The 16,598-nt window shown below is 46.0% G+C and overlaps 1 protein-coding gene across 9 annotated transcripts in view; it reads left to right on the top strand.

Moving 5' to 3' along the window:
- The window catches only part of EPS15L1 (epidermal growth factor receptor pathway substrate 15 like 1), a 2,005,341-nt gene that overhangs the window by 1,670,262 nt on the left and 318,481 nt on the right, over positions 1 to 16,598 (top strand). The gene's annotated exons all lie outside the window — the stretch shown is intronic.

Below are 16,598 nucleotides of genomic sequence, written 5' to 3'. Positions count from 1 at the left end.
TTTGGAACTCTGAATTTGCTTAGCCCTTTCACGGAAACCCGAGCCAAGTAAAACAAAGCAAACAAAGCAAGTGTTGCTGTTTAATTTGAGGGGCTGTTGGAAAGTTTATCACTGCAATAAAACTTGAATTGTTAACCCTGCATCAGACTACAGTCCACTATTTTACAGTGGTGGCAGCGGTGGGATTCAAGAGAACGCCCCAGCAGAAAAAATAGAAGCTGTGGTAAAGGCACTCGCAGAAGGGCAGCAGCAGCTGCAACAACTTATACAAGTGCAAGGTCATCAGGCGCAGGCAGACAGACAAGCACTCCTACAGGCAATACAAGTGCAAAGCGCTGGCCAAGAGCAAGGACGGGAAGCTTTAAGAATACTGGGAGAAGCAGTGGCCACGACCCTGATGCATCCAGTAATACCGCCTACGGTATTACAAAAATACCAAGTAGGAGAAGACCCCAGTTTTTTCTTCGTACATTTTTAGAGAATAGCCAGAGCAGCCCAATGGCCACAGGACAGATGGGCCTTCTATCTAGCCCCCCTGCTCACGGGGGTAATGCAGGGGGCATACCAAGCGGCTAACCCCTCTGGAGACACTCCTTATGCCGAGATTAAAAAAACTGTGTTTGAGAGACTCGGTATGGATGAAGAATCTTACAGACTCAAGTTTCAAGAAACCCGCTTGAAACCCGGCGAAAGCCCAAGACAATTGTTCTACAAAGTGCAGGATTTGGCGGAAAAATGGCTGCAACCCAGAACAGCCACAGTAGGACAGATTAAGGATAAAGTAATGATGGAACAATTCATTGATGCCTTACCCGGACCCATACAGAGGTGAGTCAGGCTGCATCACCATCTGTCATTGGCCGAAGCAATCGATGTGGCAACAGCCTATTAGAAGGCAGGAAACACCAAACCTTTCCCCACCGCCCAATTGAGACCAAGTATGGAATCTTCCGCAGCGGAACTTATAAAGTGCCAGAAAACGAACCCAGGAACAAGGCTGATCCCCGACCCACGGGGCTGGCTTAAGCAAAGGAACGGCACCCCAGTGTTTCGAATGTGGAGAATGGGGTCATATTGCTCGATTCTGTTCCAGAAAAGCGAAACCCGAACCAATGCAAATCGGTCCATGCTAACGCAGGAATACAGAAGGAAACGATTACCGTATGTGATAGAGGTCACAGTGGATGGACATCCCCGTCAAGCAATGATGGACAGCGGAAGCCGGCAGACGGCCATACAGCCCGATGTGAGCGAGCAAGATTGCAACCAGGTGAGAACCATTGGCATAAAATGCGTGCATGGGGATGTAAAAGGGTATCCAGCCAAAGACATTGTGTTGGGGTTACAGGGGCATGAGATACCATTCAAAGCAGCCATTATTCCTACCCTGCCCACCCCGGTGCTAATAGGAACAGATAAACCTGAATTCGATAGATGGTTAAGAGAAGCCCCGTTTTCAAAAACTTAACTGTTGGGGGCCGGCAGTCGGGAAAAATTATCAAAAACCCAGAAAAGGAGAAACCGAGGGAATCATTTCCATTATAGACTAGAAAGTGGGGGATCATATGCCTTCATTTCGAACAGAGACCGGGCTGGATGAAACACTAAAAAAGGGCCAGAGAACAAGCGCTAGACACTAGCGGGATCAATCTGACTACTCCCTACTTTAAAGAGAAACAGGGTTTAATATATCGAGTAACCAAAGGCTCGGATAACATAGAGAGGGAGCAATTGTTGGTTCCCCAGTCTTACAGGAAAGGGTTGATTCAGCTGGCTCATGACCAAACCAAAGGGGGATACCTAGCAGAGAACAGGACTATAAAAAGGGTGTTGCAAAATTGCTACTGGCCCGGAGTCTATGCTGAGGTAACAAGGTATTGCCAAGAGTGTGCTACATGTCAGAAAACAAGCCCCCATATACCGGCACGAGCACCATTACAAAGAATGCCCTTGATCAAAGAGCCATTTCAGAGAATAGGGCTAGACATTGTGGGTCCAATGGAACCTACCAGCCGAGGATACCGGTTCATTCTAGTGGTAGTGGACTATGCCACTAGATACCCCGAAGCTTTTCCCTTAAGGGGAATGTCTGCAAAACAAGTATGTGATGTACTTTTGCCATACTTTGCTAGAGTGGGAATTCCCCTAGAGATTGTGACAGACCAAGGACGTAATTTTATGTCAAGCGTCATGAAGGAAGTATGCAAGACCCAGGACATCCCCAGATGGATGGGCTGGTGGAAAGATATAATAAAACCATCAAACAAATGATAAAAAGAACAACTAGCCCCACTGGTCTGGGGTAGGAGAAAGTTCTGCCATGGGTGTTGATGGTTCTACGGGACACTCCGCAATTCTCAACGGGGTATTCTCCATTTGAATTAATCTTTGGGAGACAGCCAAAATCTATTTTGGGATTACTGAAGGACACTTGGGAACAACAGGAAGAAACAACCCTAACTGAGTATGTTCATGAATTAAGAGACCACCTGGGGAAACTCCGGGACTATGCTCAGGAAAACCTGGGGCGGGCTCAAGAAAAGCAAGAAAAATATTATGATAAAGGAAGCAGACCTAGGACGCTTAAAATTGGAGACAAAGTGCTGGTGTTATTACCCACTCACACAAACAAAATGCTCGACCAATGGAAAGGCCCATACAGCGTCCCAAAGGTATTGGGTCCAGTTAACTATGAGGTAGAGCAACCTGACAGACAAAACAAACATCAGAACTATCACATGAATCTCCTCAAGTTATGGAAAGAAGGGGACGCGACAATATTGTGTACAACTCTTGCAGAGATGTCGGTCCCAGAACAAATGGTCACAAACTCGACTGGTAGCATACAAGATGTGGGCTTGGGGGAAGAATTGAGTGACGGACAAAAAGCTGAGTTATTTTCCACCTTAGGCCATGTAGCGGAGGCGTTCTTTGGTCTACCTGGAAGGACCCATATGACTACCCACTCCATACCAACCGAGGCTGGCAAGATTGTACGACTCAGGCCCTACAGAATCCCCGAAGCAAAAAGGGGGGGCAATAGCACAAGAACTAGATAGCATGCTGAAACTAGGTACCATTATTCCCTCCAAGAGCTCATGGTGTTCGCCTGTGGTACTTGTTAGGACAGTTTTTCTGAAGTCCAGTTAAGGGCCTAGTAAAACCATTCAACTGAGGCAGTACAAGACTCCACTCTTAGTATAAGACTGTACCACCTGAGTACATGGTAGCGTAGGCAGAGCAGCCAGGCTTATCTTAGGAGGGAGAGAGGGCAGTAGATACAGTACAAGTGAAAATTGTAATACAAATGATCCAAATAAAAACTGAAACACTATGTATTATAAAAATAAAGGATTTATTTAAATACAAGTAGGCCCAGATAAATCTAGGGGTTAAGTAAATAATGAAACATTATATGAAATCACAATATAACACAACACTATACTTGAAAGTACACAGACCCAAGTATAGACCTTATTTGGAACACCTAACAGTAGTTCTAGGGAAGTCAAAACCTTGTTATACACATTTAGTATAGGCCAAGCCTATTCTTTGGGAGTAGAAGACCAATGGTTACTTTTAGATTACGTTTGGTAATACAAGGACAGTAGGCCCTTCCAGTTATACAGTGACTCTTGGAACAAATCACATAAACAGTCAACTGGACAATATACTTTTGGTGAATAGTCAAACACTTATTCTAGGTGCAGTAAAAACCTATAACTACTTTGGTCATAACACACAGTTATACCAGGTGAGTAATACCTATGGATGTAATGTACAATTACAGATGCTTTGGAAATCAGGGAACCCCAGATTGAGATAAGCAATAACTCTTGTAACTTGTTTTGGATGGCACACCACTAACACAAGGTAAGTAAAACCCACTTACTTTAACTTCACAATGAAGGGGAAAGTAAAACCCAATGTCACACTTTACTGAATAGATATTCTAGGTAGGCAACAACCTAATGTAGACTTATTAACGACAGCTAGCAGCAAGTCAGGGGAAGCAAGACCCAGTTGGGGGACACTCATACAGTTATCCTAACAGGACTAACCTGGTGATACCAACAGTTGGAGGACACTCATACAATTACCCTTCAGGAATAATCTGGTGAAACCAACACATTACTTTTGTAAAGAGGCACAACCTAATCACAGGAGAGTAAAATACCTTCACATCTACTTTCTTTTAGACTGGCAAAACAGTGGCTAAGGAAGGAAAGATGTTAACCATACTTTTAAGAATAGTGCATCACACATCCAAGATCAGTAAGAACTTTTGTAACTGTTCACTCTTAGAATTACAGTTACCAACCAACTCTTTACAAGTAAGTAAGAACACTTGATTTATTTTCTAGGCAGAAGTCCCAATCCCTTCAAAGTCTTTTCCCTTAGAGCATGAGTGTTCTCAGTGGCAGAAGGGGGGTCACTAGGACTAGTGACCAACAGGCAGTGTTAGAATAAGTTCTTTAGTAGCAAAAGCCAGAGTTTCCTTAGGAAAACTGGGCAAACAAGTGAATACTTTACTTCTAGGGTTAGAATAGGGTCCAGGGGCTTCACCGAAGACACCCCAGCAGGATTCTAGCAGTGGGACTTGGTGTACTGGACGAGGGACCTCCCAATCACAGAAAACACCCCAGGACTACACAGAAATCCCAACAGGCTTAAGGTAAGTATATACCCAAGCCAACACAGTACCTCAGCAATGAAGAAGAGATTGCAGCAGGAGAACTTCAGGGACTGCAGCCAAATACCCGGTCACTGGATTCCTTGTCCTGGAGACTGAACACAAGACCTCAGAAGGGACTTTGCAGCAGGGATCGATGAAGAAGGCTCTAGGCAAGATTTCTCTCGCGGCTGAATGCGGTTCTGCGGGTTTGGCGCCTTTTCAAGGGGCACAGATGAAGACAGAAAATCGCGGTTGAATTCTCGTCGTTTAAAAGGTCCAGCACTCTTGTGAGGGGACTTTTTGGACTCGATTCGTGTCTCTGGAGATAGACCAAGATGCCCACGAAGTTTCAGCGAGATTCGGAATTCGGAAGACCGTGCACCGCACAGTGGCAGGAGGTCCCAGGGTATTGGGGTATTGCAAAAATGCAAAGTCGCAGCAACCCGTGGGATGGCTCAAAATGCAGGTTGTCTTGAGTCTAGTGGGTCTCACCAGGCTCTGGGTTCGGGTCGTCGTTTTCGGAGACCCCAGGTCGATCGGAAGGAAGGGCTGCAGCAGGCTCCGGTTACAAAGCAGGCTCTCCGGCCGCTGGAAATCATTCCCGCCGCTTTTCCTTCGTCATCCTCTTCGGTTTTTGGTTCCAGTGGTCGACATGACTTCAGCTTCCAGGTTTCCAGTATTTATCAGGAACTGCAACACAACCTCTGCATTGTCTCCCCGCATTTTACAAGAAAGGGGCGTTTGGCTGTCCAATCAGGACAGCCAACCCCCCACTGGGATTTGGTCCAGTTGAAGGAAGACCTAAGACAAAGGAGGGGGAGGTTTGGGACCCCTCCCCCACTTCCTGTGCTTACAGACTGACTGGAGCCTGGGCGGGGTGTCCAGGGGACTCCCGCCGAAGACAAAACTCAAACAAAGGATTTTCCCGCCCTGGATGTCAGGGGAAGGAACAAGAAACGACAAGAAACACTAAAATGGTAGAAAAAGAAGACGGGGGCCATTTTGGTAAAAATGAGCACCCTTAGGTGCCTTTACTGCAGCTGTCATTACAGCACGCGGTAAAGGTGCACCAAAGTAGTAAAAGGTATCACTGCCACCAGCCATTAAAGGTAAGCTTGTCACTGTAACAGAATTGTTACAGTTTAAATGTAAAAGGGGATACATTGTATCTCCCCAGCACTCCACATAAGGTGGGGTGTGCTGGTTTCACAGAATAAAATGTAAAAGGGATCCAAAGATCCTTTCTACCCTTGGGAACTGTAGTTCACTCAAGGTTAGCACAAGAAAGTTAAATGGGGAGCCCCTAGGGCAACCCAGCAACAACAGGCACTTATTGCCAATAAGTTGTTAGACATGATAACTTTAAAAAGACACTATGGAGAGTCTTAAAAATGACACCCATAAAAAGAGTTAGACAGGTGAGTGTGGAAAAAGGTTCCCACTCACTGAGGTATTAATGGAAAATATCTCACTAGAAAAGCAAAAAGTTCTGGAGTTGAACCAGGCAAGGAAGATTTACCAGCCCTGTGGAAATCTTACCTAACAGTACTAGTACCCAAACCAGATAGTACCATCCATTTCTGTGTGGACTTTAGGCAACTAAATGCCATTTCCAGGTATGAAGCCTACCCAATGCCCGGGATAGATGAACTAATAGAGAAACTGGGAACAGCCTCCTTTTTGAGTACCTTGGACTTAACAAAAGGATATTGGCAGATACCTCTCAACCCAGCAGATCAGGAGAAAACAGCCTTCTCCACACCTCAGGGATTATTTCATTTTATGGTGTTACCACTTGGGTTACACGGGGCTCCTGTCCCTTTTCAGGCCTTAATGGACAAGATCCTAAAACCACATGAGCCATACGCGGCCGCCTATTTGGATGATATAGTGATTTTCAGTAAACCCTGAAAGGAACACTTAACACATCTAACCAAAGTAATTCAATCCTTACAAGAGGCAGGACTGCACATCAACCCCAAGAAAACCAAGCTGGCAGCTAAAACAACCAAGTATCTGGGTATTCTGTGGGAGGCGGGGTGATCACACCATTGGTCGAAAAAATACAGGCCTTGAAAAAATTGAAAATACCGGAAACCCGGAAGGAGATCCGAGCCTTTCTAGTGTTCGTGGGGTATTACAGAAGATTCATACCGCATTTTTCTACAATAGCAGCCCCGCTGACAGACGCCTTAAAAACCAACCTGCCATTTCAAATCACTCCAGACGCTGTGCAAGCTTTTCACCGATTGATACAGCTAATATCAACCCAACCAGTCCTAAATTGCCCGGACTTCTCCAAGGACTTCTATTTACAGGCAGATGCGTCAGGATGTGGTCTAGGAGCAGTGCTATCTCAGGGAGCAGAACAAGACCTGTGCCCTATAGCCTTCATCAGTAGAAAACTCCTCCCTCATGAGATTCCATACTCCACCTTAGAAAAAGAATGTCTGGCCATAAAGTGGGCAGTTGAATCCCTTTGTTATTACTTACTGGGACGAAAATTCTCAATTTTTACAGATCATGCCCCTCTCCGCTGGCTCGCCACACAGAAAGACTCAAACCATAGGGTCCTTAGATGGTTCTTAACACTTCAGCCCTATCAATCTGTTACAGTACATAAACCCGGGAAATATCAGCTAGTCGCTGATTACTTGTCCAGGTCCTTCAACATGCCCGAACGGCCTGGTTCCCTGGGGGGAGTATGTGAGGTGGCCAAAGAGGCAGCAGAGCCAAAGGAGAACCCTACGTTAATATGTAGACCCAGCCAACAAAAGGTTAAAACATCAGTTTTAAGTAAAACTACATGTCCCATAAACCACCATGAGAAACGGAACCCAGGAGGGGGCAGGGACAGGAATAACAAGGGAAAATGGTATAGGTAAAGTCCAGTCGTGCCATACAAAGATAGGTACACACAGAAACGTACATGGTGGGAAGGTCAAACAGTGCATGAAACTAGGTGGCAGGGGGAAAGAAAACGCACTGCAGGTGTGGGAAGTGGGCGGGAAAGATGTGTGGAAGCTGAATGGAAGGGAGCAGCAGGGTATGGGTTAAAGGCGGGAGCTGAGGTCTCACCAGGTGTTTCTGATTACAGCCTGGAGCCAAGACTGAGACCAGAGCGGACTGGAAGGAATCCACAAGTGATTTACACTGGGCGTATTAAAAGGCTCACAGAGAGGCACAGCAAAGATCCTTATCAGGGGCAGATTCACTGAGGAAGCCGATAACAGAGGATAGGGCATTCCGTGTGTTTTCATTTCTTTTTGGTTTATTTGCAACCCAGTTGAAAGGCGGACGGGTGGACTGAAAGCTAAGCGTCAGTGAAAAGAATGAAGTGGACATTATTATTTACTCATTTAAACAAGGAGAGAAGCTGAGAGGAGACTACTTTTGGAACTCTGAATTTGCTTAACCCTTTCACAGAAACCCAAGCCAAGTAAAACAATGCAAGTGTTGCTGTTTAAATTGAGGGGCTGTTGGAAAGTTTATCACTGCAATAAAACTTGAATTGTTAACCCTGCATCAGACTACTGTCCACTATATTACAGTGTGTTTTTTTTTCTACCATGTAAAACAGCGAGATACGTTTCTAGCATATGGACTATTTTGTAAAGCGCGAAGATTAATCTCCTATTTTGAAACCCTGAATACTTAATGCATTGAGCTCCTTTCACTTACAGTGGTGGCTCCCAGCACATGCATTTGTTCTGGAGTGTTTGTCAATATCAGGTTTTTATTTCCCTTGTAATTCGATGAAAAAAACAGCCCTAGGGAAGTTGTAGAAGGGAGTACTTATGGTAAATATATAAATACATATACTTTTTTCAGTGACTAGTTCCCCATGTGGTTTCATGGCCAACCCCCTCCCCTGCTTCCTCTTTGTGGGCACAATTCTATTTGACCACAATCTCGGATGGTGGGGAAAAAACCTCATCATTCGCAGTAAACAGATTATAGTTAGAAGCACCCGGTATATTCTCCGACTCCCGCCTGACCTGTGACTTTAATCATGTGCCAAGGTAATCTCGGTGACCAGACGTGCACCACTTTGATCGAATGTAGTAATTCATGAATGTTTGAAGACTACCTGTATAACACTACTTCTCCAACATTGGATCTTTTATAGATTCACATGCTTGAATATTCCCTGTCAGACTGGGAATCCTTGGTAAATTAAATAATAATTAATATATTAAAAACTTTCCCTTGGGAAAGGGAGGAAAGCTACACCCAGAGAGCCCTATTGGGATTGTGTAGTCTTTCACTTGTGGAGTCCCTCTACCTTATGTTGGTACTTTTAGGCCCTAACCAATTATATGGCAGGGTTTAGGCTCCACCCAGTTAGCCATCTTCAGATGTTTCACCGTCTCTTACAGTACATGGGAATCCTTTCAGCTCTCTGAGCTTTTTCAAAATGTTTTCATAGTTTAACCCTGGTCTTTTACAACCAATTTAAGCTTTTCAGCTTCCTTCTTACAGGGGCTTCTTAGCCTTGCTCACAGAAGCCTGCATTATTTCCACACACTCCCAAAAAAGTTGTGTGTTTGGATCACTTGCCTCTCCTCATCGCTGAACAATGCCACACTATCAAGGAGAAGACTTCTCTCTTCAAAGACTGTTTCCGGTGTAACACGGTCATCTTTGTGATGGACCCACACAAACTCTGCATCTAACCTCATAACATTCAGGCATGCAGTATTTGCCAGACATTCACCAAGAAAACCCTGGAGGACAGGCAGAGACTACTTTTACATTTGGAGAGCCAGCAAATGTCCTCAGATGAGGAATCCTGCAAGACTGCACCATCAACCTCCTCCAGGCACACTCAGAAGCAAGCTCACAAAAGGAGAGCTTCTTCAGTGGACAGAGCACACTCCCCACCAGCCATGGACAAGAAGGGGTGTGGAAAGTCCTCTAATGAACCCTCCAAAACCCAGGAGGCAATGGTGATGGGAGATTCACAAAAAGGTAAAGACATATCTTTTTCTTCTGACTCGTTAGCGAAGCAGTCGTCCACTGGGACACCTTCCATGACAAAGTTAGCCATCAACTACTGCCTAACCAGCATCCTCGTCGACGAAGTCATCACTGTCGTCAAAGGACTCGTCAACGAGTGGAGCAAGTAGTCGATGAAGAAGGCGTCCTCATCAAGGAAGCACTTGTCAACGGCGAAGTCCTCCACAGAGAATCAGTCGACGAAGCTATCATCTACGGGTAGATCGTTGACAGAAAGCTCATCCACGGTAAGCTCCTTGACGCACAAGTAATCGTCTACCAAGCTTTCACCTTAGTCCACAGAGGAACCATTGACGAGCCGAATACGTGGTTTAACACCACCGTCTATACAAGGACCTACTGCGAAGGGCAGCAAGGAGCTTTAGCCTCATCCAGATGAAGTTTTAATCGTCCATTCGCAATTGGAAGGCTTAGAGAAGGTGCAGTTTCCCTCTCACCAATCACTGAAATGAATGAACTCCCAGATATCATCTTACAGGAGCAATTCTTAGAAGGGGAGGGACATTTACCAGTTCACCCCAAGGAAAATAGCCCTCACTGGCAACCTACAATGGAGGATGCTGTAGACCCTTTCGACCCTGCATTCTTACAATCCATGCGCAGGATTATGGAGGAATTCAATAGGAGGCAAAGGGCGAGACACTCCACACAGTCAGTCTCAGCAGATAGACAACTGCAAAGCACCTCACGTATGCACCGCGATCAGAGCAGGTCCTCTAAGGACTGCACGCCTCACTGCTCACCACTGCCTCATCAGTCCACTTCAAGGGACAGCTATCAGGGGCACGAGCTCCATCAGTAGGCGCTCATAGCGCAGAGGAGGAGGCACTTCCCCAACGCCCCCAATATCTTCTCCACAAAGAGCAAGATCAACTCCCTCAATATTGGGACCGGAAACTCCTGTTCACTCCGAAGAAGAATGGGAACCTGATGACTGATTCAAGGAGTTCTCCGACAGGCAGGAAGAAGAGCCTAAGGAGGGCAAGCTTCCACAGGACTCCCCTCACACAGATCAAGATGACTGGGAGTCAGTGATCATTGAAGAACAGAGAAAACGGGACTCAGTGGGGGTTCATCACCTCAGACGATATGGTATCTTTCCATACAATCATGGCAAAATCAGTAGATTCAGGTTGCTACTGAAGAAAAAGCGTTGGTTCTCTATGAACACAGGGACAAGAGGCGCCGCACCATCACTACAATCCCTATTTTGGAAACCATCTGTGATGCAGGTGTGAAGATTCTTGCTACACCACTCTTCACCCCAGCACTAGTAGCTAGACTGGAGAAAAATTACAAGACCCCAGACTCGGCCCCTTTATGCCACAAAGGCCATCCAAAACCAGACTCATCACCATAGTAGCAAGAACAAGGCTGCAAAACCTGGCTTCCCCCTTCACTGTTCACTGGATAAAGAGGGACGTAAGCTAGAGGCCATTGGCCACAAGGTTCCAACAGCGGCATCGCTTACAGTTAGGGCAAGTAACGCCGTGGTCATGATGGCTAGATTTGACAGAGAGCTATGGTTCTGTATGTCTAAACTGGGAAAGCAGCTCCCGGAAGATTGCTGATGGTGAGGCAGCCTCGAATCAAATGATAGACACCTTGGTGGACACCAGTCACTGTGGTTTCAGGCAGATAGCACAAGGAACAGAACTCGGGCGCCAAGCCTGGATGAAAGCCACCAGTTGTAGACCAGAGTTATAAGCCCAAATCTTGGACATGCCCCTTGATGGTCAAGACTTATTCAGAAAAAAAGATTGATGATCACTTAAAGGGAATCAAGCCCATCACGGGCACTGCTAGAGCAAATAGCTCTTTAAAAGACAAAGACAAGGACCGACGTTCCTTTCGAGGCAACAGCACCAAATACAAGTCTTATAGAACATCCTACCAGGGTCAGGCACTTTCCTCAAACCCATACCAGTCGGGGGGGGGGAGGCAGATACTAACAGGGTTAAAACAGGTACCTTCACCCCACCCGCCACCAAAGAAAAAACGTGATGCGGCTGCAACAGTTAAAGGTAGAAGCCACCAAACTACTACAAAAAGCCGCAATAGAGAGGGTACCTCCTCCTCAAAAGATAAAGGGTTTCTAGTCACATTTCTTCCCAATGCAAAAGTAAAATGGTCAGTGGCGCCCGATCCTAGACCTGCGGGCCCTCAACAAATTGGTTTGCCGACTAAAGTTGAAAATGACTTCCCTACAATCGGTTTTCCCTTGGCTCAGGAAAGACTATTTCCTCACCACTCCAGTATCGGAGGATGCATATTTTTACATTCCCATCCATCCAACACACAGAAAATATCTCCGGTTCACAGTCAGCAACCAACACTTCCAGTTCAGGGCACTGCCTTTTTGACTAAAATCTGCACCAAGAGTGTTCACGAAATGCTTAGCCCTGGTAACCGCCCATCTCAGGCGCTCAGGAATCCAGGTTTTTCCTTACCTGGACGATTGGTTAGTGAGAGAAACCTCCCAAAACGCAACGTCTGCAGCAATGGAAACAACATCATTACTTCTGCAGGAGCTAGGGTTCTCAATCAACGAGGACAAGTCCTTGCCTCTTCTTGCGCAAACAGTGATCTTTCTGGGGGTAGACCTCGGTACTCGAGTCTCCAGAGTGCGCCCCTCAGCAGGCAGGGTGACTGCAATGTAAAATCTCATTGCATGGTTCAGAGACAGGACAAACTCTGTCAGGCAATACAAATGTCTTTTGGGCATGATGTCATCCTGTATCTTCCTCATACCAACCTGCAGGCTAAAGATACGACCGCTTCAGGAGGAGCTGGACAACCAATGGACACAGCACAGCATATCATGGGAAGACATTGTTCACCTCATCCCAAGTTTTAACAAGGCTCTCAGATGATGGGCAAGCCACCCCAATCTTCTTTTTCAATCCCCTACGTCCACCCTGCTAACTGAGGATGGACGCCTCACTCTCGGGGATGGGGAGCTCATCTAGACAACCTCCAGGCCAGCGGTATATGGTCACCAACATATATGTGCTAAAACTCTGGGCCATTCGGTGGGCTCTATAGCCCTTCCTTCCAGTTTTGACGGGCCAAATGGTGACAGTGCAGATGGACAACACCACAGCGATGCACTACACAAACAAACAAGGGGGCACGAAAACCAAATCCAAATTTGACCGGGGAGGATAGCTCAGGGGAAGCAAGACGACGAGGGGCAACATGGGTTAGATCCCTGGGTCTGCGCTGGGTATTAAAGGAATAGTGAAGTCCCTATGTAAAGCATTGAGCAAATTAAGCTCAAACTTAAAAATGGAAGCACTTGGAGGCCTTTGTGAAATGGATGCCTCCTGTGCTTGCCCTTGCGGCACTAATGAAGCAAAAGCCAGCCAGCTGTAATAAACAAAAGCTACCACTGGGTGGCTTTTGCTTCATTTGTGCCAGAGGACAGAGACCTGAGACTGCGGCAGGAAAGCTGCCTCTCGGTAAGTGCCTATTTCTTAATTTCTTAAGCACTAGCTGCGTTTTATTTTCTAAGTTTTCCGGGTTGGAAGAGCCAAAACTTAGAAAGAAAACTGCAGCTTTTAAAACGTTGTATTTGTTTGTGGTAGCTTCAGCTTGGAGCCCCCTGGTCTCCAAGCTGATGCTACCGCAAACATAAATACAACGTTGTTGTATTTAAAAACGCTGCAGTCCGAGCCGAAGGAGCCCGAGAAACTTAGAAAGAAAAACCACAGCGTTTTTGAAATACAACCGCGTTGTGTTTCTGCCTGCCGTGGCTATCACTTTGAGTCTCCCGGGCAACCCCGGGAGACTCAAAGTGAAAGCTGCTGCAGGCAGAAACACAACGTGGGTGTCTTTTGAAATGTCTCAGTGCTTCTCACTCCCCCAGGGAGAAATAAAACGTTGTTGTATTTGTAAATGCTGCAGTATTTACAAATACAACAAAGTTGTTATTCTGACTGCGGCGGCTTTCGCTTGGAGTCTCCTGGACTCCCTCTGGGTTGGGGGAGCCCAGGAGACTCCACGCGAAAGCCGCCGCAGTCAGAATAACAACTTTGTTGTAGTTATGATTTCCGTGGTTTTCCAACCACGGCAATCACAAATACAACAACGTATTTTTAATTGCAGCACCTCTGCTTTTTTCCTTCATTTTACGTTTTCTGTGCTTCCCTGGGCTTGGGGAGCACCAAAAACGTAAAATGAAAGTGAAGGCAGCCTCCTCAGCTCTGCTCTGGCTGCAGTAAGCAAAAGCTCCCAGTAGGGAGCTTTTGCTGCATGTTTAGTGCCACCAGGGCAGAGCTGAGGAGGCTGCCTGAAATGGCAAAATGGATGCTCCCATGCAAACGCTTTGAGCCTCGTTTGCTCAAAGTGTTTACATAGGAACTTTCATTCAAAATATGTTTAAACTATGTTTTAGACTATTGGCCATCTTTTTAGCCAATAATATTTCTGAGCGCACTATTGCTTTAAGTGTGTTATAAATAACCAATTACAAATACAACATTCTCTCGCAGGAAGCACAACTGCTCTGGAATTGGGCACTTCACCACAAAATTCACATGAGAGCGCACCACCTTCCTGGCTAGGACAACATCTTAGTAGACGAGCTGAGCTGGCACTTCCTACAATCACACGAGTGGGAGATCAACAACGAAGTTCTCAACCAAATTTTTCGCATGCGGGGGGGGGGAAACCTAGCATAGATCTGTTTGCAACTCACCACAACACCAAATGTGGTCTGTTCGCCTCCAGGCACCCGGAAAGACACTCCCAGGGAGACGCATTCTCTGTAGCATGAAAGGAAACATTATTATACGGGTTTCCACCGACACCCTTTTGCAGCTGCTGCGCAGAATGATCAAGCAGCCATGCACCATGATACGAATAGCACCGATGTGGGCATGCCAGATCTGGTACCCGACGCTCCTTCAACTAGCGATCAGGAAGCCTGCATATCTCTGACACCACTCGCACCTCTTATCTAAGCAGAAGGGTGAGCCGGTCAGTCTATCCATCAGGGTTGACTCCTCAGCAGAGAAAGTTTCACAACCTCACACTACACCCAGAGTGCTGGGATATACTATGGGATGCAAGAGCCCCGTCGAGAAGACTAACATATTCCAAGAAATGGAAACGGTTCAAAACATGGTGCCTAAAGACCAACACAGATCCCCTCTTGGCATCTGCGGAGCAAATACTACCATACCTCTTACACTAAGAGGGTCAAGCAATATCGGCTGTGGCCGCTTACATAACCAAGCCTCACCAGCTTTCCCTAGTTTCTCATCCAGCGGTTAAGACTTTTCTCAAAGGAATTGCACGCTTTTTTCCCAAACAAAGGAAAATTGCCTCCCGATGGAGCCTTATCACGCTACTAGCCGCATTAATGAGAGCACCATATGAGCCCATACACAGGTGTGATATAAAAATTCTTATCGTGGAAGATGGCTTTCCTTGTAGCCATCAGATCAGCCAGACACATTGGGGAGTTGCAGGCTTCATCTGCTGAACCTCTTCATCAATTTTCACAGAAATAAAATGGTTTTACGGCCTAACACTAAATGTATTCCTAAGATCGTGTCGGAAGCTATTCTGGCGGAAAGGATCGTTCTACCTACATTCTTCGGCAACCTCAAGACCACCGCCGAACGCACGCTACATTCCCTGGATGTGGCAAGAACAGTTCTACTTGAAACGGACCAAGGAGTTCAGAAACTCTAAAAGACTCTTCATCGCATTTGCGGGGCGAACCAAGGGCCAATGCATATCAAAACAGAGCCTGGAACGTTGGGTATCCAGCTGCTTCGCGCACTGTCATGAACTCGGAAACAACCCATTGCCAGCCATGCCCACAGCATAATCAACCAGAGCAAGGGCGACTTCAACTGCTTTTCAAGCGGGAGTGTCCTTAAAGGACATCTGCAGGGCAGCCACATGGATCACTCAACGCTTTTGCCCGGCACTACTGCTTGGAAGAAGACAGCAGGAATAAATCTGTGGTGGGACAAGCAGTGCTCCAGCATTTATTTGCTTAAGTAGGAGCAGCCTCTTGTTCCTTTTGTTGATTATTGATTAGCTGTTCCCACAGCATGCTTTATGTATTGGTACACGATATATGTATAGATATAGCACACGCACCTATGGTGCTACACTGCGGCTATAAAGCATCTTGTGAGGTCTACGACTGCTAGGTATTCTATTCAAGCATGTGAATCTATGAAAGCTCCAATGCTGGAGAAGTCTTAGTTACTTACCTGTAACTGTATTTCTCCAGCATTGGTATCTTTCATAGATTCACATGCGCCCACCTTCCTCCGCCAGTCAGTCATCGTTCTTACGGTTCAAAATCTGAAGATGGCTGACTGTGGTGGAGCCTAAACCCTGCCACCTCTTTGATTGGGCCCTAAAAGGACGAAAAGGAGGTGAGGTACTCACACACCCTACAGGGCCCTGTGGGTGTAGCTTCCTTTCCTTTCCCAAGGGAAAGTTTTTAATTTATACATTCCCTAATGACTGGGAATATTCAAGTATGTGAATCTATGAAAGATACCAAATGCTGGCGAAATACAGGTACAGGTAAGTAATGAAGTCTTTTTTAACATCCCTGATTGTTCAGAGGATCAAGGTGAACACAAGTGGCAAGACTTTGCCTTGCATGGCTGAGACACAAGCCCAAGCTTTACAGAAGAGCAAATAGTAATCAGGAGTTTTTTTAAAGTGGAACTTCGTGTGTGTGTTTTTCACAGAATATTATGTTTAAATTCTTCTCGTAAATGGTTTGAAATTATTTAATGTGCAGCAAATTGCTACATATTTCTTTTGTCTTACTGAAGTACCTTTTGTGCATTGTATTGTGCCTGTAATAGGGCCTTTTGCCTTGGTCCCAAGAGTCTTCTAAGTGTACCATAAAACGTCAACGTAAACC

Source organism: Ambystoma mexicanum, chromosome 1p, assembly GCF_040938575.1.
Source record: "Ambystoma mexicanum isolate Mex_15411 chromosome 1p, UKY_AmexF1_1, whole genome shotgun sequence".
NCBI lineage: Eukaryota > Metazoa > Chordata > Amphibia > Caudata > Ambystomatidae > Ambystoma > Ambystoma mexicanum.
The sequence above is the reverse complement of the archived record's forward strand: the minus strand, read 5'-3'. Positions and strand labels throughout refer to the sequence as shown.